The sequence below is a fragment of the Cavia porcellus genome, unplaced genomic scaffold (genome assembly GCF_034190915.1).
Source record: "Cavia porcellus strain 051 isolate PalLab524CR breed Dunkin Hartley unplaced genomic scaffold, mCavPor4.1 scaffold_23, whole genome shotgun sequence".
NCBI lineage: Eukaryota > Metazoa > Chordata > Mammalia > Rodentia > Caviidae > Cavia > Cavia porcellus.
In genome coordinates this window covers 11,875,300-11,900,098 of record NW_026947506.1, presented here as the reverse complement: position 1 = coordinate 11,900,098, position 24,799 = coordinate 11,875,300, and the positions used below count along the sequence as shown (strand labels likewise).

At 39.8% G+C, this 24,799-nt stretch overlaps 1 long non-coding RNA gene across 1 annotated transcript; it reads left to right on the top strand.

The window, feature by feature from the left end:
- Positions 1-1,172: 1,172 nt before the first annotated feature.
- Positions 1,173-8,538, top strand: LOC134472317 (uncharacterized). Its single transcript, XR_010042154.1, has 2 exons — positions 1,173-1,391; positions 6,643-8,538. It is a non-coding gene; the product is annotated as an uncharacterized LOC134472317 (long non-coding RNA).
- The last annotated feature ends 16,261 nt before the right edge of the window (positions 8,539-24,799 follow it).

Below are 24,799 nucleotides of genomic sequence, written 5' to 3'. Positions count from 1 at the left end.
TCCTTGTTTATTCTTGACTCAGAAGGAGGGTAGTACAGCAGGAGTCGATCAGTGATGAAGAGGCGGGTTGTATGAACTGTCAAATCAGACGAGCCATTGCTGGTTGTGACTTCTGTCTCTTCTAGTGTCTCAACATGATTTACCTGTTCTGGGTACAATACTGGTAGCAAAACACTTGCTGGATCTCATTTAGTACTTTCAATGTCCTGTGGGCTGATTAGCAAAAAACCTGAGAGACCCTGGAGCCATGGAATGCTGAAGTTGTGGATGGGAGCCCAGAAATAGGGTGGATTGGGTGAAACCAGTTACAAGTGTTTAAGAGTATTTCCCATGTCTGGAGCTTCAGGTAGTTAGTTAGCCCACCTCCTGAGTTCCTCCAGCATTGGCCATGGGTCATTCACTGTCCATTTGCCTCTTAGTTGTTGGCAAGGGTCATTTTGGTCCCCAGAACCCTGGCTTCACAATGACTGCAGCAGACTCGAGTATCATCTTTGAAATTCACTGCTGGCCTGGTAACTCCACAATCATAGGCATAGGAAGGAGCTTGGGAAGACCCTGACTCTGATGCTTTTTTTTTGTCTTTTTCCTTTTTATCGGTACCGGGGATCAAACTCACAACCGCGTGCATTCACAGCAGGCACTTATGCCACTGTGCTAAATCCCCAGCCCTGACTTTGATGCTTTTTGTGGCTTGCAGAGCAGTAATGATCTAGGTCTCTGCTCTATTTCCTCTGAGTAGCAGATCTAGAATGTTCAAAGTTTATGAATGTCTGTAATGCAGGGCCTCATCGTCACAATGGCTCAACTTAAACTTCTGCATTTTGTATTTATAGTGATCACCTAAATTTATAGTATGTTCTCGTATTTCCATCCTCATGACAGGTAATGGTGTATGGAGTGGCATATCTCACTGATGCCACCTTATCTCGCCCTCCTGTGGGCCTCTGCCACGTCCGCCTACATTTCCGATGATCCTCATTTCTGCCTACATTACCCATAATCCTCTCCTGCTTATGTCATATATCCGGATGTGATGATGACCTATCAGATAACACTTTGTGCCCTCTTCCTGCCCCATTGGCCCGCCTCCACCCTATATAAGTTGTAGGCATTTTAAGAATAAATGAGGCTTGAATGGCATCCCACCGTGTGTCCATCTCTCTTTTCTCTTGCCCAGCCCCCCATCCCTGTCCTCTCTCCAGGTGAGGACCCCAGCCTTGATCTGTGGGCCAGATCAAGTGGCACCCAGCATGTGGGCTTGACCTGGCATGAAGGATAATGATGCAGGACCATTCATTCACTGGAGTAAAGTGCTGGCCAGCGTGACTGATTTAAGGGCTTTGTCCCTGTGATCCATGCGGATGGCCACCTTACGTCTCGCGTGAATCATGGTAGGTGAATGGACCTTATCTCTCTACTGGCATGGGGCAAGCACTTAGTGAACACAAATTGTTTGTCAGTGGCCTCAGGGAGTCACTCAAGATTAGAGGGAACAAGGTTAAGACTAAAGACTTGCTACAGTACTTTCAGTTTATACATTCAGTGTGTCCATGGTTCCCTCTAGAGGGCACCATTAATTCAAATAGGTGGAAAAGAGTTGGAAATGCTCTCAAAGACTGCTATGGGGTTTTTGGCCCAGAAAATGTTCCGGTAACTGCTTTTTTATATTGGACTTTAATGTCTGAGCTGCTGACACAATGACACACAAACCCCCCTAAGATGGCAGCCGTTTCTGGTCTGCCACTCCCTAAGGTGGCACCCATCTCAGTCTGCCACGTGGTCTGGCCACGATGATGTTCCCAGTTACAGAGACAACCTACCCTCCAAAGTCAGATGCCTTAAAAATGCGCATCCCTTACTGTTTCCAGTAACAGAAACTGCTCAAATTGGCATGGGTGGCGATGACTCACAAACTGGTGGGGAGACAACTCGACCCACCCAAGTTGGCACCAGTCCACAAGAGGGTTACAGTGAAACAATTAGAAAAAGGGGGAGACAAAAGAGACGAACTAGATGTGGGGATCGATCCCCAAGCCAGGAACATGGAAGGGATGCACCACAGGCCACTACAACAACAAGGGGAAACAAAACAGACAGCCACCGCGTTTACAGAGACAAGATATAGAAACTGATAATAGTGAGGAAGAGAATGAGTCTGACTCACATGGTAGTGATACAGACAGAGACCCACTACCCCTAGCGCCAAGGGCCAATAGGGCCCATACACTGTTCCCAGTAACTGCCCTAAAAGAATTAAAAACGCAGTATCCCAATATGGTCCCACAGCAGCCTTCACCCTTGTGGTCTTAGATTCCTTAACCCAAGGCTGGATTACGCCTAATGATTGGAAGGATTTAGCCAGAGCTACACTTTCGAGGGCGACTATCTGCTCTGGAAGGTGGAATTCCAAGACTAATGTGAACTTTAAGCTAAAGACAGTGCTATCAGGAAAAATCATTATACTCTTCCCATGCTAACAGGAATGGGTCAATATGCTACACAACAAGCCCAAATGGGATATGAGGCAAGCCTTTTTGCTCAGATCACTCTGGCAGCAAGCAAAGCATGGAAAAGAGTTCCCTCTGGTGGAGTCGCTTCTTCTCTTACAAAAATAAAACAAAAACCCCAGGAACCCTTCCCTGATTTCGTTGATCGCCTCTTATAGGCAACTGAGCATCTCTTTGGCACCTCCGGGGATAACTGTGACCTTGTTAAACAATTGGCTTATGAGAACGCTAATTCTGCCTGCCAGGCTGCTATTAAACCACATAGAAAAAAGGAGGATCTTTCAGGTTATATTCGCCTGTGTGCTGATATAGGCCCCGCCTACCATCAAGGCTTAGCCTTGGCTTCAGCTGTAAATGAGATCTTCCTTGCACGCAAGCAAGGAGGGAAAACAAATAATGGCAAATGCTTTAAATGTGATCAGACAGGCCATTTTGCCAGAGTCTGCCCTACCGCCCAAAAGTCCCAACACAGTAACCCAAGGCCAAAACCACAAGTTTGTGCCCAAAATGAAGAAAGGGATACCACTGGGTTAATGAATGCAGATCAAAAACAGACATAGATGGCAATCCCCTCCCTCAGCAGGGAAATGGGACACGGGGATCAGCCCCAGACCCCCCAACCCCAGACAGACCTCCAGGGCTATAATGTCTGTCCCATGACAAAACAACCCAGCACAAAACAATACATTTCAAACCTCCGCTGTGCCACACCAGGAAGCGCAGGATTGGACCTCTGTTCTGCCTCCAACACTGTTTTAGCTCCTGACATGGGAATGCAAGCCATTCCTACTGGGATTTTTGGCCCCCTTCCCAAGGACCCTTGTGTATTAGTTCTTGGATGCGGCAGCACAATCTTAAAAGGGTTACAAATTGTCCCAGGAGTCATAGATAATGACTATACTGGTGAAATTGTTGTCATGGCATCCTCTATCTCTGGCCTAATTTCCATTAGTCAAGGACAACGTATTGCTCAATTGGTGCTATTGCCTTTAGTCCAAACTCCTAATGCAGCTGTGGCTTCCTATAGGGGAAATTCTTCCCTTGGGTCTCCAGATATCTATTGGGCTCAGTTCATTACCAAAGATAAACCTCTTATGGCTTTATTGCTCAAAGGGAAAAGTTTCTCAGGGCTCATAGATACAGGTGCTGATGTAACAGTCATTAGAAAGGAGGACTGCCCTCCCACATGGCCCTTAGAAACCACTATGACACATTTGCAAGGGATTGGACAATATAAAAATCCACAATGTAGTGTCAGTCTACTTACCTGGAAAGATAAAGAAAACAATCAAGGACACATACAGCCCTATATTGTGGAAGGGCTACCCCTTAACTTGTGGGGCTGAGATTTGCTAACTCAAATGGGAATGATGATGGGCAGCCCTAATATAATAGTCACCAAACAAATGCTCACTCAGGGATTCCTTCCTAATCAAGATTTAGGTAAACAGGGCTCAGGCATTAAAGTTCCTATCTCCCCAACCCCAAACCCCTCTAAAACAGGCCTAGGCCATTTTCAATAGGGGTCATTGACACTCCTGAGGCCCATGCAAAAGAGATTACCTGGTTGTCAGACAAACCTGTTTGGGTCTATCAATGGCCCCTTACCTCTGAAAAGCTTACAGCACCATAGCAGCTGGCCACATTGTCCCTAGTGATTCCCCTTGGAACACACCTATCTTTGTTATTTGAAAATAGTCGGGGAAATGGAGGCTGCTACAAGACCTTAGGGCAATAAATAAGACCATGGTCTTAATGGGACCCCTACAGCCAGGCCTCCCTTCACCCAGTGCCATTCCCTTGGGATTTTTTAAAATTGTCATAGATCTTAAAGGTTGCTTTTTTTCTATTCCCTTACATCCAAATGACCAAAAGCATTTTGCCTTCACTCTCCCATCAATTAATTTTAGAGCCTCTATGCAAAGATTTCAATGGCGAGTACAAGGGATGGTTAACTCCCCCCATGCTATGCCAGTCTTTTGTTGATGCCGTAATACAGCTAGTTAGAGATCATTGGCCAAATATACATATCTCCCATTATATGGATGACATCCTCTTGGCAGGAGAGAGTCAAGGCCAGACTTTACAGTGTTACCAAGCACTACAAACTGCCTCACAAAAGGCTGGGCTTCAAATAGCCCCTGACAAGGTCCAGCTTACTGACCCATATGTATATACATATTTGGGTTTTCAGTTACAAGGCACTCAGGTGTTTTCTCCAAAGCCTCAACTAAGGCTTGATGGCCTTAAGATAAAACTTAATGATTTTCAAAAGCTTCTGGGTGATATTAGTTGGCTTTTATCCCATTTAAAATTGACCAAACATGATCTACAACCCCTTTATGAGGTCCTCCAAGGAGACATTGACCCAACTTCCCCCCAAGAGCTCACACCCAATGCTAGAAAAACACTCCATACAGTAGAAGAGGCTATCGATCAACAAACTGTCTACTTCATAGATTATAATAAGCCACTACAATATCTCATTTTTAATACAAAACTGTGTCCCATGGCAGTATTTTGGCAACAAGCTCCTCTTATGTGGCTTCATCTGCCAGTCTCCCCAAAGAGAGTATTATTGCCTTACTACCAAGCAGTCTCTGACCTGATAATTCAAGGCAGAAGGCTAGGAAAATATTATTTTGGAATGGAACCGTATGTCATCATTCAACCCTTCACCAAAGATCAAGTAGACTGGCTACTCCAGACCACTGAGCCATGGCCTATTGTTATAGCCTCCTTCTCAGGGACATTGATAACCATTACCCTCCAAATAAGTTGATTGATTTTGCTAACCGTCACCCGTTCGTATTCCCCAAGATTACAGCCTCTTCCCGATGCTCCAGTGTTATTCACTGATGGTTCCTCCTCCAGCAGGGCTGCTTACGTAGCACAAAACAGTGTTTTTACCCTCCAGACAGATACATCATCCATGCAGTTGCCAGAACTACAGGCTATTCTTGCAGTTTTTACTGCTTACCCCAATCAACCCTTCAAATTGTTTACTGATAGTGCCTATGTCACTCAGTCTGTTCCATTATTAGAAACTGTTCCAACCATAAGCCATGCCTCCCCAGCTGCAAACCTATTCAGGCAATTACAGGACATGATTCGGCTTCACAATCATAAGTTTTTCTTTGGCCACTTGCGAGCTCATTCTGGCCTCCCAGGTCCCCATGCTCAGGGAAATCATTTGGCTGATATTGCCACACGGACACAGGTATTCATGACCCATTTTGAGCCCACAGAAGACTCTAAGGTATCTGAGGCCCAACTAACTCATCAGTTACACCACCTCAATGCTCAAACCCTTTGTCTCCTCCACAACGTTACTTGGAAACAAGCCAGACAAATTCTAAAAAATTGCCCCTCTTGTGCTATTCATTTGCCTGTTCAACACCTGGGAGTCAACCCAAGAGGTTTAATCCCCAATGCCTTGTGGCAGATGGATGTCACTCATTTTAATGAATTTGGCAACTTAAAATATATACATGTAATTGTTGATACATACAGTGGTTTCATCTTTGCCACACTCCAGACTGGAGAGGCTACTAAACATATAGCCCATATGCTATCAGCTCTCTCGGTTCTGGGATGTCCCCAACAGCTCAAGACTGACAATGACCCAGGCTGTACTAGTACCTCCTTTGCCAAATTTTGTAAGTGCCTTAATATTCTCCACACCACAGGTATACCTTACAATCTTCAAGGACAAGGTATTGTTGAACGTGCACATCGCTCCCTCAAATCCACTATAGATAAAATAAAAGGGGAAACCTGGTACCCAACCCGAGGGTCTCCTAGAAATATTCTCTCACATGCTCTCTTTATTTTGAATTTTCTATCCCTGGATGCCTCAGGCTGCTCAGCGGCATCTCCTTTCTTGCACACATAGTCAGCAACACAATTTGCATCTGTGCTGTGGAGAGATCCCCTAACCAACACATGGAATGGCCCTGACCCAGTCCTCATCTGGGGACGAGGCTCTGTGTGCATTACTCCAAACAGGAAAAAGGAGCTAGATGGCTCCCCAGACAGCTGATAAAACAAGTAGACATCCCTTTATCGAGGACCCTATGTGACGCCCAGGAATAACATCCTCTTCTGAGGCACAATCCCCTGTGTTCTCTTACAGATGGTGCAACCTCTCAAAACCTTATGGACCGTTGTTGGACTTTTGACACAACTACATCTAATGGATAGCAACCCCCATCAACCCTGGAAATAGGAGCTTAGCCGCTGGAATGACCAAGAGATGGTTTGGACTTGGGTAGGATCAGGAAGTCCATGGTTTGTGCCCACATCCTGTTGGTTCTTTCCGGGGCTCCAATGTCCCAGACAAAGTCAATTCTACCTTTATCCAGCAGCAACAGGGGGCAGATCATATTGGAATTCCCCGGGAGAATATTTTTGTGCTCGTTGGGGCTGTGAAACAGTTGCAACAGGATGGCAAACTGCCTTCCCAGATAAACACCTTAAACTGACATGGGGGCTGCTGGGGTGCAGCCTAGATGACTACCCACCAGCAAATCAAAGACCCTGTCAGGTTCTAAACATCACTGTCACCACTCCGGAGGACCCTGGCTGGCTGACAGGATGCACCTGGGGACTTTGAGTCTATAAGTCAGGCAAAGATAGGGGAAATCTTATTTTCATAAAAAAGGTTTCCCTACAGGTTGCATCCACGTCCATAGGCCCAAATCCTGTTCTATAGCCAAATTACAATCCAAATCCAAAATACAAGCAGTGTAATACAGATCCTGGTACTGCTATTCAAACAACCACAGAAGTCACCCAACCATAAGCATTTCTCTAGCCCCCCCACACCAGGCAGATCATATACCTGACCCTCAATATTCACATTCTAACCTATTCAGTTTGATTAAAGGGGCATACACGGCTGTAAATCATACCCAACCTGATTTCACCCAATCCTGTTGGCTATTCTTGGTGACACTCACCTTAGCTGTATTACTAGGGTTAGGAGTCGCAATGGGAATAGGAACAGGGACTACAGCTCTAGTGTTGGGAAATCAGCATCTAGCTCAATTACAGACAGCAGTAGATCAAGATTTAAAAGAAATAGAAACATCTGTAGTGGCTTTACAAGCATCTCTGATGTCTTTATCTTAGGTAGTCCTACAAAATAGAAGAGGACTAGACCTCCTATTTATGAAGGAGGGTGGCTTATGTGCTGCTCTCAAAGAAGAATGCTGTTTTTATGCCGACCACTCAGGAGTCATCAGAGAGTCCATGACTTAACTAAGAGAGCGCCTCAAAGAGAGAGAAAAGGAACGCCTCAGAGAAATGACCTTCTCTTCCATGTGGGGGGGGGGTCTCTTCCCTTACATTGCCCCCCTCTTGGGGCCCCTGGCTGCTTTATTGCTACTCCTTACTGTAGGCCCTTGTATTTTCCAGAGGATTGTGACACTCCTTAATAACAGGATTGACACGTTTATGGCAAAGCCCATTCAGGTACATTACCATCAATTGGAGATAGTAGAACAACAAACTTATCAGGAAAGAACATCCACTGATGGTCCACATAATGATGTGGCCCCAATGCGCTGAGGTACTGGACAGGCAGCCAGAGACCGGCAACTAGGACACATATGTTATGCCATCGAACACCTAAGACAGGCACAGGACCAACTGCTATCCTGCAGGCCCATGACAGATAAGGCTCAATTTGGTACATATGAAGAGTCCTTGACCCAAGATAGGCACTGTTCTCACAGGGCCTGCCATACTCCTAAAAAATATAATAAAAAGGGAGGAGATGTAGGGAGCAGGATATCTCACTGCTGCCACCTTATCTCGCCCCCCTGTGGGCCTCTGCTGTGTCTGCCTACATTTCCCATGATCCTCATGTCTGCCTACATTGCCCATAATCCTCTCCTGCTTACATCATATATCCAGATGTGACAATGACCTATCAGGTAACACTCTGTGCCCTCTTCCTGCCCCATTGGCCCGCCTCCACCCTATATAAGTTGTAGCCATTTTAAGAATAAATAAGCCTTGAATGGAATCCCGCCTTGTGTCCATCTCTCTTTTCTCTTGCCCAGCCACCCATCCCCGTGCCCTCTCCAGGCAAGGACCACAGCCTTGATCCGCGGGCTGAATAATGGTGGCAAAGGCCCTGAGAATTCAGAGATGTGTAGTGATGTGCCTCATTGGAGAAAGGCTTTCCAAACACCTGGTAAATTCCTGTGTATTGTAAAGAACAGTGCAAAATAATTTCTGAATATACTTCATTATTTAAAAGACCCTCTATGTTGTATATCCTGCTATTGGCACCCCTGCTCACAGAATAGGTTTGTGAGAACAGCCATAGACTTTTGAAGTCTGAGAAAAATGAAGCCAATATGAAAGTGTTATCAAGGACAGGGTAAAAATTTACAAAGGACAAATTCCAGAAAGGGTTACCTGTTAAATCCTCATTGAAAAATGCCAAAATTTAGGCTTTTGCCTGGACATATACATGTGATATCCTTCTGAATGGAAAGGAATAGGTGTGTTATCTCTGAATTAAGAGTTGATTTAGTAGCTTGGTTGATCATAGAGAGTTTAAATATGGAAATGCTCTGCAATGGACTTTAGTAAGTGGTGTAAAGGAGAAGCCCTAAAATGAAATTGTGCTGGGATATAAATAGTTAGACATGAAGGGTTTGATACTCAGGGTGGATCAGAGGAGCATGGAAAGGATGTGGAAGTGACTAGCAGGATGCAGGGTGCCAATAGCAGGACATACAACATAGAGGGTCTTTTGCTGAAAGTCAGGTAGATCTTAGAGTAGGTATGAAGTTCAAGTTGGGTTCTGATTGCTTCCTTGAGGAGAATAACACCAGCTCTGGCAACAATCAGTATTCCACATCCCTGTCAATGCAGGAACTTTTTGTTCCATACTTGAGATCTAATTTTGATTATCTCTAATTATGCCCCACTGTCTTGAAGGTGAAATTTGAATTTTTTTGTACCAAGGATCGAACTCATGACCTATGCTTGCCACGGAGGTGTTCATGCCACTGAGCTAAATAGCCAGCTATGAAAGTGTTTTCTATATAGTATGAAGATATCCAACTTGTTGCCCAGAAAGCTTTGAATATTGTTGGAATTTTGCTGTATTGTATGGCTATAATTTTTAAAACAAACCAAAGGTGTCTTATGCAGTCTCTTTTCAAGTTTCACATTGTCTGTGGGGTATCTCAGTCAAAGTTTCTCTATTTTAGACAGCTCTGTAACTTAGGATAACCCCAATTCAAAGAAGAACTCCTTCACCAGCCTCCCAAGATATATTTCTTACATCGGAATGGAAAGTGATCACTTGGTGACATTGAGCTATAATTTACAGCTTGGGCCTTGTTTCATTTTATATACATTTTTTTAAATACATCTTTTTCAACTAACATTTGAGTTATGATTTATGTACCATATTTGACGTTATGTATGTTTTGTGCTATGAAATCAAATTCATATTTCAAAATACTGCTTAAGTATATTAAGAACAAAGAACTCAGTGTCCTAAATGAGATTTGAAGAGACATCATCTGTCATCTATCAAAGTGATTGATGAGACTTGTTTTTCTTTTATTTTAATTTTGAAAGTGGTAAAATACTACAGAACAAGACAGAATAAAGCCAACTATGATCATCCAGTGAAATTGGTACAGAACTTCACAGTAGGTTAATGTGATAACAGTAATAGGTATCACAGTATATTTTGTTATCTTTATAATAGTTGTTCTTTCAATCACATATATCAAAATGAGATGAAATACAGAACATCATAGAACTTATCAAAACAGAATATTGAATAGAGCAGTACCATTAATCAAAATAGAGCAAAACAGTAGTAAAAATATTTGCCTTCAAAGACCTGGTCGAAGGAAGTTCCCCTTAATTGCTATGGTCAGCTTCCCAGGAGATGCTCAGATTTCTGGTTCACATTTGCTAATGAGTGGGATGGGAGAAGAGGGGTAGGGGAAATAGGATGTTTGATTCTAGGCCGTGCATCAGTAAGTTCACTATTGCTTAGCAATGAGGCAGCCTTGTTGTTTGGTTTCACAGCGTCCTAAGTTACAATATGGTGTACAACTCAGGAGCTGATGTTGGTTCTCCCCTGGAAGGGCCACAGTCAGCCACAATGCCAGGGCTTACCAGGGAGGGGAAGTGCTTGCTTGGATTCCCAGCATCCTAAGTTCCAACATGGTGTGGATCTCAGGAACTGCTGCTAGTTCTCCCCCTGGAAGGGCCACAGTCTGCCAAACTGCCACCACTTACCAGGCAGGGGAGGTGTTTGCTTGGCTTCCCAGTGTGCTAAGTTCCAACATGGTGCACATCTCAGGAGCTGCTGCTGCTTCTCCACCTGGGAGGGCAACATTCTGCCAAACCTCCAAGGCTTAGCAGAGGGGAGGTGCTTGCTTGGCTTCAAAGTGTCCTAAGTTCAAACTTAGTGTGGATCTCAGGAGCTACTGCTCGTTCTCCCTCTGGAAGGGACACAGTCTGCCAGACTGCCACTGCTTATCACGTGGGTGGGAGAGGGATTTGCTTCTTGGCTTCCCAGTCGAATATGGGATATTTATCTGCCTCTGTGATTTGTGGATGCTGCAGGCTTCTCAATGTGAGCTCTGCTTTACAGACAGTACACAGGGAATCTTGCAGTGGCTCACCAGAAGAATCAGTGCACCTATTTGGCTGTTACATTAGCAGTGAGTTGAAATATAGCATCAAATTTGAGGTCTCCAAAAATGTGTATATACACAAAATTGATGACCAAGACATGGATTTAAGATTTGAAGAAATCACTCTCCATTCAGATGTTTTGTTTGGATTTATTTGTTTAGTTTTGTTTTATTGAGACAAGCTTTCTGTAGGTATATGAGCTGGATTTGAACACCCTATGGAGCCTAGAATTGCCCTGACCTCACCAAACCTGTCCTTTCTCAGCCTTTTGCATGCTGGAATTATAGATATACACTACCACACTTTGCTTTTGATTCACATTTGTAGGAAACAATTTAAGATATCCCAGACCTGGGGTCTCAAACTTACTTTGAGAAATATATATATGATCCCTTAGGAGGTGGTGACCTTTGAAAATATGGCTGTGAACTTCAGCAATGCAGAGTGGACTTTGCTGAGTCCATCCCAAAAGAACCTCTGCAGAGATGTGATGGGGGAAACCTTTGGGAAAATGGGTATGATAGGTAAGGCTGACATCTTTTTATCACTCATGCTATCAGAATGTTGTTTGTTGCTCATCAGTGCTGTTTCATTAAAAAGAATGTGAAAATAGTTTGAAAAATAGCTGAGACATGGTCACATTATGTCATAAATCTAATCAAAATCTATTAATTTGTATGTAATACTCTAATGAGTCCTGGTATTTCTATGTCTGCTATTCAGGAGGACTTGGGAATATCCAGGAAGCTGTAACAGAATGCAAAATTTACTGGAGATACTTAAGGTAATTCACACTCACAAGGAGAAGGAATGTTCCTGAGTAATTAGAGAGTCAGCAGAAAAATGACCGCCAAAAAATTGAGTCACCGTTCAATCTAATGTCACTAATATTCTCCGAAGATGTATAAGCTAGGGTATGTACAAAGAGGGAATTAAATCATGAAAATGTATCACATTGAATATACATGTTACAAAAGGCATACACTTTGAGTTATGGCATTCTGCCTTCAGTTTTTCTACCCATATATACATGTGTATACCACACATTCATTATCTAAAAATTGCTAAGATTGCAATAGAATTTGAAATAAATCTGAGTGCTATGTTTCCAAGCCATGGTCTAGAGAATCAGCCATTTTGATAAAAATTCTTAGTAGGCTGGTGGAATGTTAAGTGCACTCATTCTGAGTATCAGTATGCAGTGTTCTCTAGAAGTTCATCCCCTCATACTTGTCCAGGATATATTTTTAAAAACTCAAAATCTGCATAAAATACAGATACATGCTTACTCATATACAAAGCAGAACAAGATAAAAGAGATCAGGCCTTAAAGCAGCTTAGCTACTTATTACTGAATTTGTGGATAAGGAAAATATTAATAGACTCTCTGTGATTGTACATTCTTGCAAACCCAGCACCCTAGGAATCAGATTTTGCAGAATGCCAAATTCAAGTTCAAACTTCACAGTTTAATGCTCAGTGAAAATCTCTTAAAATAAATTAAAAAGATAGAGATTTTACGCTAGTACCTGTTGTTCATTCCCAGCATGGATAAGATAAAAACATGTTATATAATGTCAAAAAATAAATAATATAATGTCATATGCAATAAGAAATAGGTGTGTCTTTTTCCCATCAATTCAGTGAAGTAGCTCAGCTATATAACCTAAAAAGTCACAAGGTTTCTTCTAGATGGGAAAGCAAAATACAAATTGTGCAATGAAATGAAAGAGAGTTGATAGAGTAAGGTAAGACTGACCATTTGGAAAAGAGAACTACAGGTTAAGGACAGAAGGCAGAATGTGATGGGGAAACATATCAGAACGATCTGTCTGTGATAAACATATGTACCCATACCCAAAGTGAAGTTAATATTCTGCATTTCAAAACAAACCAACTTTTAAGATTTGGAAATATGTACCAGTCTTTAGCGAATGGTTGTTTTCAACATATCATACAAGGCATTCTGTTGCTTCATTGTCAGACTATCTTAGCAGGCATTAAAAAAAGAGCTTGACATTAATGCAGTCTTTAACACAGAGAGCTATTTCACTGTGAATTTTTTCTCTGTTTTAAATTTAAGTAAAGACTAAAAACAAAATAAGTAGAAATAATACTACTTTCAATGTGAAAATAAACAGTAAGAAATCACAAGTCAGTGACTACATATGGTGCTCATAGAAATAGTTAATCAAGATACAAAAGTAAAACATATGAAGTGGGGATTCAAACAATGACACTGCAAACAGTTTTTTCAGCTCTCCTACAAAAACTTAGTAATATGGTTATTAATCCTATATGTGATTTTTTTTCTTAGAGAAATGACAAGGTAGGGAAATCCTATGGACATACATCTTGGAATGAGTGTAATGAAGTATTCCTTTGTACTGCAGAAGGTAATGTGAATGTGAATGAAAGAAACACACCACAATGTTCAGATCCATGAAAAATATTGCAGTGGAGGGAAACACTATTTATGTAAGCAATGCGGGAAAGGTTTTACCACACATGGAATTTGTAAGATACATGAAAGAATTCACAGAGGACAGAGACCCTACATAGGTAAGCAATGTGGGAAAGCTTTTACAACACATACATATTGTCAAGTACATGAAAGTCTTTACTCTGGAGAAAAACGTTATAAATGTAAGCACTGTGAGAAAGCTTTCAGCAGATGTGCTTATTTTGTAGTCCATGAAAAACTTCACACTGGGCAGAAATTATATATATGTAAGAAATGTGGGAAAGCTTTTAGCAGTAACATTTATCGAAAATACATGAAAATGTTCACAAAGGATAGAAACCCTATGTATGTAAGCAATGTGGGAAAGCTTTTACCACACAGAGAGATTGTAAGAGACATGAAAGAATTCACACTGGAGAGAAACCCTAGGTATGTAAGCAATGTGGAAAAGTTTTTACCCAACATGGACATTGTAAGAAATATGAAAGTTCACACTCAAGATAAAACCAGTGTATATTTGCATCATGAGAATGGTTTGACCACATGTACATATTGCATAATGCATGAAAAACTTCACACTGAGGATAAAACTTATATATGTAAGGAATGTGGGAAAGGTTTCAGCAGAAATGCTCATTGTCCAATACATGAAATAATTCACACTGTAAGAAATCCTAATGTATGTGAAGAATGTGGGAAAGCTTCCACCACACATGGATATTGTAAAATACATCAATGACTTTACACTGGTGCGAAACTTTGTGTATATAACAATGTGGCCAACCTTTTACTGCACAAAGTCATTGCAAAACACATGAAATAATTGACACTGGGAAAAATCACTGGCTATGTAAGCAAGTGGAGACACTTTCAGCAGCCAGAGTGTAAGTGAAATACATGAAGAAACTCACACTAGAGATAAATCCTATGTGTTATGGCAATACTCTCAGCACACATGATGATGGTTACATTATGAAAGAGCTCACCAGACAGAGATGCTATGTGAATTAACAATGTGAGAAATATGGCAATCCATGTTTGTTGTTAAATACATAGAAAAAGCATAACTGTTCAGACAGTTTAGATCTAAGTTTACTTTAAAAATCCCAAGGAGACCTGAAGAAATAATCAATACCGAAGTTTGATGTCAATATTTCTTCACAAATTTTCCAGAAACGAAAAATCTGAGGTGGAGCTCTCTTCAAGTGCGCATGTTGTATGTTTTCAGTTAATCACTTGTACCTCTCTAGATTTTTTAAAGTGCCTTTGTGCTTCAACATGACATCTTGTAATTAAACATGGTAAACTGAAATGTGCTTTTCACTTTAAAGTATGGATAATGTCTACGTACTTAATGTTTTGTCTTTAAAACTTAATTTTTATATTTTGGGGGGAATTTTTTTGTTTTTGTTTTTGTCTTTTTTTTTCCTTTTTATCGGTACCTGGGATATAACTCACGACTGCCTGCTTGCAAAAAAGGCGCTTATGCCGCTCAGCTAAATCCCCAGCCCAAATCAATTTTTTTGTCATTTTTTGGGGAATTGTAATGTTGTTTATTTAACAGTAAAAAAAAAAAAACAGAAAAAAGGGTATAGATAATACAGAATTTCAGAAAAATAAACAACAAGAAATCACTAGTTGATAAGTTACATATTGTCATCTTAGAAGTAGTTGTTCTAGTTACAAAATTAAAGCATACAAAGTGACATTCAAATAATGACACTGTGAAAATTTCTGCTCAATGATCCAACAAAAAACTACTAATATGCTGCCTACACACTTATTTTTTATCCTAAAGTGGGTAAGATTAACATGAGAAAACAGAACAGAACAGTTCATAAGAAAACAAGATAAGGAAACACAGATTTCAAAGCAAGTCCACTGGAGATGTTCACTGTCTAGTTTTCTTCCAAAGTGCTGTTCCCATCTTCACACACATTGAATATATATACTGAACATTATAGAACTAATCAGATAATTACAGGATGGTAAAGGCTTTTTCGGTCTTCAAGACCTGATTTTGGGGAAGTCAATAATGACTACCATAATGTCTCTCATTCTCTTTGTAGTAGCTGTCTTTATCTTTATGTATGCTGAAACTGAACATAAGAGACTAGACTAATATCACTGTGAATAATAGTATCCTGAGACAGAAAAAGGTGAGGAATTGCCTAAAAAAAGAAGGCAGAGGACATTGTTAAAAGTGTATCCATATTTAAAAGCTACAATAGTCTTATTGCTCTGTTTAGTTTGATTATATTTTGTTCCCTTCTGGCTGCTCAACTTTGAGGGCACATACATATAACCCAAAAATAGCAGGTTATACCATGTTAACTATCCTTAATTTCCTATTAACTTAAACTGAAACGCTTTATTATTTACATTGTCTTACTATGTCTGATCTTATTTGAAGCTGTTTTGTTTGAATGCTATTTTGCCTTGACTGATGTTATTCACATTTGGTATGCTTGCTGGTATCAAGTCTAAGAGTAGAGGCAACTACTCTGAAGATGGCAAGATGTAAAATATATCCATTGGGGGACTGGGGATTTAGCTCAGTCGCTTAAGCACCTGCATGGCAAGTGTGAGGTCATGAGTGTGATCCCAAGTACCAACAAGTAAATAAATAAAAGTGAATAAATAAAAGATATCCATTCCAGGTTTGATTATTAACTGCTTTCACATCCTACAATGTCTTCAAAGTTGTGTTTTTATAAAAATAGCTATGTAATGTTTTGCTTAACTATATAACACCTGATAATGTGAAAAATTCTATTGAAAATAACAAGAGAAAGCATACTAAGTACTTAACATCACCTAATATTGTGGTCTTATATTACTTTTTCATATCATAATTTTCTAGGAATTTGTTTTGTTGTCTTGTTTTGATCTGTTTTTCCCCATAATACCAAAAGGATAGATATACACATAGAGATTCACACATGGGAAGAATTTCTACCTATTTATGGGACCAAATTATATAATACACAATGCAATGAACAGATACTCTGAAGAAGAGACACTTAGAAATCCAATGGTTATTCTGTAGCATGATAATGTAAAATCTAGCAATGATATTGTGCACTATTCAGAGTGATATTAATCTAGTCTCTTATTTTATGGTGCATTGTAATTTTGCCACTGCATTTGCTTTAATATTTTGATGCACATGCTTTATTTTCTCTTTCATATATGATGTTTCTGAAGTTGATGCAATATTTGGCATTAAGATATACATTTATAGAGGCTTGGAGCATGTGTTTTTGACAAAGTTGTGTTCTTTTCACATAACTAGTACATTAATGAATGTTTGTTTTGCATGTTGTGATGAGATACCTGCTGATTTCCTAATATCACTGGCTATTATACCATGTACATTACATTTGTCTGATTTTCTTTTTCAATGCAGCCAACATTTGTCATTTAAGTAAACCTTTGTTTTTCTAACCAGCAGAATTTTACATGTTATGTTTATATTATGCCTTTACTTTGCTATTAAATTTTCCCCACATGTACCAAACGTAAACCATGCCACTGTGAATTTCTGATGGCCCCATACTGACAGGACCATAACTTGTCTCCAAAAGCATATCACAAAATATATTAATATCTCCAGAAATTATAAAATGTCATATTATTTATGAGTAACCATACTTTGAAAGGCATTTTTCTTAAATGTGTAGTTGGTTTGGTGGAAAATGTTGTTATTGAATGTATCATGCAACCACCTTTATTTTATTCCTTGATGCTTCAAACACATTATATATTTTTCATAAAACACTGAAATTTTGGCATGAAGGTAAACCTAAATTTTGGGCTGTCAGCACAGTAAAAAGTAAATTTGCTAAACTGAGATTCAGATTGTGTTCTGTTTTACTGAATTGTGAATTTATACAATGGCATATCTCTTTATTTATAAGGACCAGTGCCTGGTGTTTGTGGTGTGTGCCGATATATTTAAACATATACACTGGGCCATGAATCCCAGTTGGTTTCCTGTGGCCTGTGGTTTTCACTTCCATATTAATGTTCCTGTAATTTGGAAAGTGTTTAATGCAGTGTTGTTGAATACAAAATCTGCTTAGGTTCCAATGGAATTATGTTGTTAAAACCTGTGGTGTCATGAAAACAAAAGTGAGCATTGCATTAAATACCCCTAAGCCAGTGAAGATAGCTTGCCCATGTCTCAATTTTCCTTGGCAAAATAAATTACTCACCTGTTGTGTAATCACCACTAAAACTATATCTATTTTGTACTTCAAGTACCTGATATACTTCACAAAGTAAAAGACACTGTGAAGTACATTGTCAGCCTGAGTGCACTACAGCATGCGGCCAGATTCCCTGCAGCACATTTCTGCTTACCATCAGTGGGAAAATTTGGAGTTTGTATTACAGCTAATAATAGAATACTGAATCTATAAGACACATATCCTGAGTACATGCACATTCTCCTTTTACTATGAAAGTAAATCTCAATGGTTGTGTTGATGCATGCTTGTAATCCTAGCACCTCAGTGGACTTAAAGTAGTGGAAGAGGAAGTTGAGTCCAACCTACACAATTAGTGTGATGCTGTATCAAAATGTATCTTTAAGTTCTGCAGATGTAGCTTAATGCTTTAGTACTCCTCCCTTTCCTCCCCAGTGTCAACATTTCTGAATACTCACAATTATACATCAGTAGTTGTCCTTTATCAATTGGCCACCTAGCAGTTATCCCCAAGCATCACTTGGGGAGCATATTTGTTTATGAGGGGACCATCCTGAGCATCATTGGAGCAGGTGTCATTTTAACCCATTCATTCTTGTATTGAATACAGTAGTATTTTCACTTTTATATTCCTTGTTATTGTATAAAAACTAACAAAAAGCATGCAATCTTGATCATCTGGTATTTAAATAACTGCATTGGTAAGGAGCTACTTATAAAGATTAGGGTGAATGTGATTTCTTTAGCCCCAGCATCAGGAGAGGATGAGATGGGACAATCATGGCTTTAAGCTGACTTTGAAAGACAACAGTTGGATTATTTAGTAGACTGTGTAGCAGTTGTTTTTATACCAGCATTTGAAGTTTAAGGAAAAAAGTAAGTTAAGTTCAAGAATATAAATGTACGATGGGATGAAATAATCACTACTATACATTGTGATTTTTCTTTCACTCAGGAAATGTACTTTTATGGTAATTTGTGCAGAACTTTCAAATATCACTCTATTAGAGTAAAACATACTGGAACATAAAAGAGCCAGAACATTCCATGTTCTGAATGTAGAGGTATTAAAAAATATTTTTTTCTTAATGGTATTGCTGCTGTTTTGTGTAGAAAATAAGATAGGGTCACAAAACATGCAAAAAGGACTTTGTATAATATTAATCCTCCTGCATAAACATAGAAGCCACAAAAAAAATCAAACTAAAAGGATGAAGAAAAAAACTACAGAATGAGAGAAATTTTGCCTGTTACTCCCTCACAGCTAACATGCAAAACCAGTAGGAATGTGAAAGGAACACACATTTTTCAGGATATGTACAACTTGCTAAGAAATACCTGAAGAACTATTGAGCATTTTTGCACAATAGAGAAATGCAAATGGGGACATAATCTAATTGCAAAGAGAACAAATCACCACAAGATCTAAAAAACGTTCATGAGATTAGAGGAGAAAAGGAACTATTTAACCTTGTTGGTGGAAATGTAGGTAAGTAGTTCAACCACTACTGAAGTCAGTTTTTAAAGTATTCAAAAGACTAAAATTAGTAATTCTCATTAGTGCAGTGTTTCCTTTAGTGGGTCTCTACCACAAAGAGTTAAGGACATATTGCAGTAATTCATGCAGATTCCTGTTACTGCAGCAATAGTCATTTTTCTGTGGAGAGCAGCAGCAAGCACTGCTCCATCACCACCAAATATCAGTGATGAACAAAAAAACTCACCAGTGTACTCTATTTGGTAAATGGTGTGATATTTTATTGTGAAATGGGCTGTAAGTTACGTTTTCCTAGTTGACTACAGGTCACTATAAGCATAAGAGTCATGCTAATATCACAGGCAATCACTAGTACAGTATTATGTTCATTAGATTTGATATATTTATCTTTTTGAGGAAACATGTTGCTATGAAGTTCAGGCTGGCCTTGAGATCACTTTATAACCCGGAGTGGTCTCCAACTATTCTCCTTCCTCAGTGTCTCAAGTACTGGGCTCCATGCAAGAGCCACCAGGCCTAGTTTAGATTTGGTATATTAAATGCGTGTTCAGTACATTTTATTTCAACTGTTTTTGCTCTTAAAGTATTTCCACTTTTTACCTCCAGCATCTTTGGAAACCTCAGCTTTGTTGAAGTGGTGATGTGCATACCACCAGCCTCATGACATTCTCTTCTGTGTTCAGGGCTGTCAGTGTGCTGCAGTGAAACATAAATGTACATAACTGTTTCTTTTTCTACTTTCCTTAGAAAATATTTTAAAGATTTCCTGGGATAATCAGAAGGTCAATAACCCTGTCGGTAGTTTCATTCAAATGTCCACAGTTAGGTAGTGTGCAGGACACACAGATAGAAACATATCATATATTTCCTGTGAGAAGTATATCAAAGCAGATGTGAAGACTACTTTGTGAAGTTTTATGTTCCTGATTATTTCATTAGAATGAGCCTCAGGTTTTGTCACTGTTGTTTATGTGAAGCAGACCAGATGACAACTTTAATATATGAAATGATATAAAGTCTGGTTTGGATTTTAAGTAATCAATGAACTGCTTTGGTGGTGTGACCCGCTTAGTAATGGTCAACTTGGATCACCCAGTGAATGAAGACTTCATGGTTTGTGGGCAGAACATCCACTGAAGGATTCTTTAAAACAGCATTAAATGAGAACTGGAGGGAAAGGAGCTGGGCTGTAGATTCTCACGGAGAAGCTGATAGCACTGGTTTTCCAGATATGAACTCAGCCATCATCATCATCAGAGGAACTCAGGTCCTCATTATTGCTGTGCATGGTGACTGTTCTCTTTTGCAGATCTCTGTCCCTTAGCTTGAGCTCTATGTCTTGGCTCCAGTACTGATCACTCAACCTGGTGGCACAGATCCTATGACCAAGGGAACAGGATTTCTAGCTTCCAACACTGAACTTTGTGCTTTCCTAGTGTACAACTTTAACAGAGACTTGCATGACACATTGTAAGTGCCTCTAGGTCTGCGGGTAAACTTTTGATGGTCCTTGCCGTGGGCTCTAATTCTTCAGCTGTACTTATGCTGTATATTGTCATAACATTCAAGTACTCAGCTGGATTTTTTGGTCTCTAGTATATTAAACGTTCTACATCTCTCTAAATCTGACTTTTTCGGGGTAAATATTTTAAAATCATCTTATCAATTACAAGATCCATATTAAGTCTCTTCCCTTGCAAATCCTGACTACAACAGATAGGAAAGGATAAGATGTGACATTTTTGAGACATGAGAAAGTTCTTTAGTTACCTACCGCTATATATAATTTTTCTCTTGGAGAGAAGCCCAGCTATATCAATAGCTTGGTTTAGAAGACTGTTGATAGATTCTCCACCACTATCAAGCCATTACATTGTGTGTTGCATGGGCAAGAAGTAAGTGTGTTAGGAACCTGCATGGTGTTGCCAGTCACCTGAACACGAGCCTTTGAAGCCTATGTTGTCTAGCCTCTGGGTCCCTAAATGGTCACTAAAGGATGCACTCACAGAGGCAGTCATTTTATACTGACAAATAATTTGCAAATCTCTCAGGTCTTTTACTGATGTTCTGATATGAAGAAAAATGTAGGAGGCACAACCTGAGTTCCCAAAAATAATTATGATAGCAATATAGACATATCTAGAAAATTCAGGTACAGGCTGCACTTATTCCATCGAGAATTTGCCTTGAATGTAAGTGCTTCTGCAACACTTTACTAGACTTCTACAAGCATAAGAGTGATAAGTTTCTCAAAGCCTCAATCCTCCTTTTGGGTTCACATTTAGACAATGCATAACAATGCCCTGTCTCTGTGCTCAGCAGAGCCTCATGTTTTTGCTTCAAACTACTCCTTCTTCCATCAATGCAATTTTAACATTGTAGGGGTAACCTCCTTATGTTACTCAAACAACTCTAGGTGAAATGTCATCTCTTCAATTAAGCTAATGAGTTTCACCTTGACTTTTCTCATTTTCTTACAGCACCTTGTACTTTTAATTTTTTTTTTTTTTGTCTTTTTTGAGACAGGGTCTCACAATGCAGTTCAGGCTGGCCTTGAGCTCACTTTGTAGCCCAGGCTGGTCTCAAACTCACAACGATCCTCCCACCTCAGCCTCTCGAGTTCTGGGAATACATGTGTGAGCCACCACGCCCAGCATACTTCTAATTTTTAATTAATATCACCACGGTGAGTTTCATACTCATTTGGTATAAAAATATTATGCATGCTGAGAAACAGTATTGAAAAAAAACAAAGTTTTATTGTGGCTTCAGCATTTCATGGCTGAGACTGACATATTCTCTTCTGTTGAGCATGGTCTTAGCATGAATATGATGAGACAGGGCCAATGTCTATCTGTATTCAGAAAAATAGAAAGGCTATGTCTGGGAGTGAGAGAAGGTGACAGTGTTTGAATGAGACTTGAGTGGTGTGCACTTGTGATTCATACAGTTATTTGGAAACTTGTTGGAGCCATTGAAGCTGAGTACAGGTGCAGGGCTCTGGCATAGCCTGAGCACGATTGATCTGAGAATGAGGAGACACTCAGTGGGCATGATAGGTTATAGCTGAGGCCACCTGGAGACTTTCTCAATAGTTTTCCTCAATTTGCATCATTTGTTGCACTGAAGGTTCCTTGAAATCCTCCTAAAAGCATGCTCAGGTTTCCTCCACTGTCCACTCCACTCTTTGCTTGTTCTGATTAAATATGGGCTGCTCAGCATCAGTCACCCAGCCCGCTAAAAGAGTTATAACCTATGCCAAGGATTTAATCCTCCTGCATCCCTACAGATTGTGTCAGTTGTTTCATTCTTTTGGGCCTTCACCATGCACCTACTTGAGGGGTTGGAGATCTAGGCATGCACCCCAACAACTTGATACCTAAACAAAGAATCTAAAGTGAAGATGGCTGCTGTGTATGGTGACTTACCTTTGCTGTGTTCCTGGGTAGAAAATGGCCCCAATAGCATGTCTATTTCATTTTGTTTGCAAAATCACTTCATTTTATTAAAAAATCCCTTCATTAGTGAAGTCATGATGAATCCTATATCTGAAATGCAACATAAACATAACACAGAACTTCTTTTCTTTAGGAGGGTGAGCCCTGTTACTTCCAAAGATATTTTGGTGCAGCTCTTGTGGGAAATTTATGATCACTGCCCTTGAGGTGGGTGTAGTCACTGTGAGAGATTGGGAAAAAATAGGTAAACTGCTGCATTGAGGAGCCTCGAGCTCGAATCTGTGTCTTGCATACCTGATATCTTTGCTGAGGTGACATTTGGTAGGCAGGCACATGGAACATTCCGTGGTTGGATTCCAGTTTTCATGGGTTCACCACTTCTGGTGCTTTACCACCTCCTCTTGCCACTGCCTCCACAAGATGCAATTCCTGAAAAACCTCTGGGCAATACTTTACAGGTTCTAAACATGCAAAAGGTGGCTCAAGAAGCTAAACAACATGGGGAATTAACTGCTTGTCTTGTTTTTCATCAGTGACAAGGAATATGGATTTAAAAGTACTTTTGTAATTGGCATTATTGAGGGTATCAATCATAGTTATCAAATGACCCCTTTGGAGTGGAAAGCCTTAGTGTATACTATTGTCACTCAAATTAACCATCTGGTGTGGCTCTAAGAATATACTGATGCTGTGGACAAGGAAGCTATAAATAATTTAGATTGCAATACTGATATAGGAGCTACTGAATTATGAGAGAGAGAGCTTTTTCAGAAATTTGCCAACAAATTCATTGCCACCCTCAGGCTATTACCCTCAAATGGCTTAAATTGCTTTAAAAGCTTGAAAAAGAATCCATGAAGCAGTGCACACACAGAGTTCCTTTAGCATTATTAAAACGGAGGCCACTGAACCTTGCCTTACCTTTATAGAATGAAAAATTAAACTAGTGAATGCCATGTGGACAACACGGCAGCAGCATCTATCTTGTTAAAGCAATTAACATACAAAAATGCAAACCAAGACTACAAAAATGCTTTGAAAGATGTTTCCATGAAACTGGACACTACCTTGGAAATCCCTGGTAAGTTTTATAAGGTCCCTACTACTTTTCATGATACTTTACATCCTGGGACAGCTGGCCTGGTACTTTCCTGTTCACATGCATCAAAAACAGGCACTTTTGTGATTCCTGGTGTCATTGATGCTGATTAAATGGGCATATTGTTGATTCACTTGTGATCTCTTACCCATTCAACTAAATGTTTTTGAAACTGTAGCTCAATTAAGTGTCTTGCCTTATGTGTTGTCTAAAGCTTGTCATGTTATTTGTGAAAATCAAGGCTTTGGCTGCACTGTGGCGTCTACTGCTATTCTCCTAGGAGATGCATGCCAAAGCCTCTCTTTTACTATTGACAACCTTTTCTCTTCAGGTTTGCTACACACTGGAGCTGAAGTTTCTCTTTTACTTCACTCACATGATGATACTTTATTTGCCATTGTCAATGCTAATCCCTCTAATCTCTTGAGATGTACTAGAACACCTGTAGTCCTTAGAATTTATTTAATCAATACTATCTTACCACTTACCAAGGCTGACTTTCCCTTTTTGCTGTGTCCTCCACTGTTCCCTCTGCAAACACAGGGCTGTGAATTTACCTCAGTGGCATGAATGCCTGTCTTGCAAGTGCACAGTCATGATTTTGATCCATTGCTCTTTGAATCCCCGCTTTATATAATCCACTCTTGTATCTTGAACACTTGTTTGTAAGAGTTTAATATGTAAACATCAACCAGTGAATTTCTTATAGTTTTTCTTTAAAAGCATATATCTTTTCTACCTGTTTTCTGTTTTGTTTAGTCTGTTTTAATTTAAAAATAAGAAAAGAATATCTCTTCTCTTTAAACAATTAAAGAAGAAAAATGCACTTCCAGCACAGGTTTTCCTATTCTCATCATGGTATCATTTACTTTAAGTC